The sequence below is a fragment of the Mastomys coucha genome, unplaced genomic scaffold, assembly GCF_008632895.1.
Source record: "Mastomys coucha isolate ucsf_1 unplaced genomic scaffold, UCSF_Mcou_1 pScaffold18, whole genome shotgun sequence".
In the NCBI taxonomy this organism is placed as follows: domain Eukaryota; kingdom Metazoa; phylum Chordata; class Mammalia; order Rodentia; family Muridae; genus Mastomys; species Mastomys coucha.
In genome coordinates, this window is record NW_022196900.1 from 48,917,475 (window position 1) to 48,918,982 (window position 1,508).

At 40.3% G+C, this 1,508-nt stretch overlaps 1 protein-coding gene across 2 annotated transcripts in view; it reads left to right on the forward strand.

Annotated features, from left to right (window-relative positions):
- Nucleotides 1–1,508, forward strand: part of Mtap (methylthioadenosine phosphorylase) — a 42,236-nt gene that overhangs the window by 15,680 nt on the left and 25,048 nt on the right. The window lies entirely within an intron of this gene.

Here is a 1,508-nt window from a genome sequence, read left to right on the forward strand (position 1 = left end):
TTTTTTTTTTTCAAGCTCAGGGAAGAAACGATTATTTAAATTACACAGATGTTTTATTTGTTCTGGAAAAACCTATTGAGCACTCTGGTGGCCAGCCCCAGAAAAATGTGTGCATCTCTGGGTAATGACAGGTCCCACCTCCCTAGACTTAGTCTGTGAGCTCAGTGTAGAAACCTGGGGCGCTGTGTTGGTCCGCAGTTTGTTAGCTATCAAGAGAAGACATCGAAAATTCTTTGTAAATGAGAACAGGATGCTAGGCGTTATTAACAGCTCTATGAAGCAGGTAGCTATTTCATTATGGGTTTTACTGCTGAGGTGAGGGGGACATCCTGGCTTCGAGTGGGCTGAATGACTTTTGGGAGGCCACAGTGAAAGTCAGTCAGAGAACTTTGGACCAAAATGGTCGCCTACCAAAGCCCAAAGTTTTTACTTCAATGCTTGGATCTATTTCTACTCTTCTAAATGTGACTACTTGAATAAATAATAGTATGCATGTAGATATGTATTCAAATATGCATATATAAAACAGATTTTAAGTGTGCTTTCCAATACTGAGTAAACATACATGTTATAAACAAACCTTTTAAAAATTGAACAAAAACAGGCTTGTGTGTTACTTGCTTCCAGTGTATTTCTGTCTTATTGCAGGTAAAGAAATGAACTCTTGACAAAGCTACTTCAGTAGGACATCACATGTGTTAGTTTTTCAAGAGGCCCAGACAGTCTGGGTATCTTTATAAAACATTACTCATAGGAACATAAAAATGTCATGTAACCAATATGAGTTTTTAAATTAATTTTAATTAATTTTTATTTATGCACATTAGCATCTTGCCTGAATGTATGTCTGTATGAGGATGTTTGATCTGAAACAGGTATTACAGACAGTTGGGAGCTGCCATGTGGGTGCTGGGAATTAGACTTGGGTCCTCTAGAAGAGCATCCGGTGCTCTTAACCACTGACCAATCTCTCCAGCCTCCTAAAATCAGTTTTAAAAATTGAGCCGTTTACAGCTGTTGACTTGAGTTCGCTAAATGAGTGTGGATTCTCAGACTCATGTTTGTGGGTTTCAGATACTCAAATAATTTCAACCAAATGCATGTTGGTCCAGAGTGATATTTAAAGGCAGGTGCTACTGAGGAAGACAGACCAGGGCAATGCCCTTGGGACAGATTGTAGTTGTAGAGGTGGGCACCAAGGAGACATAGAGGGGACAGTAGTGGTGTCGTATGCAGTGTATTAGCATATGCTTCTTGATCCTGGTGCTGAGATGTAAAGAGGGTCAGGGCCTGAGCGAGAGTTAAGTATGGAAGCAAAGAAAGCCAGCGAGCCTGGGTTAGGAAGGCCTACATAACCATGAGCGGTTCCTAACTCTGAGGTCAAGGAATTGGTTCCCCTGGGGATTGCCCGGAATCTTGCATCCCTTTTCTATGTGTTTAGTAACAATTCCATTCCTTTTCTGTTTATTTTGGTTTTGGTCTTTTTGTTTGATTTGGGGTTTTTTTTT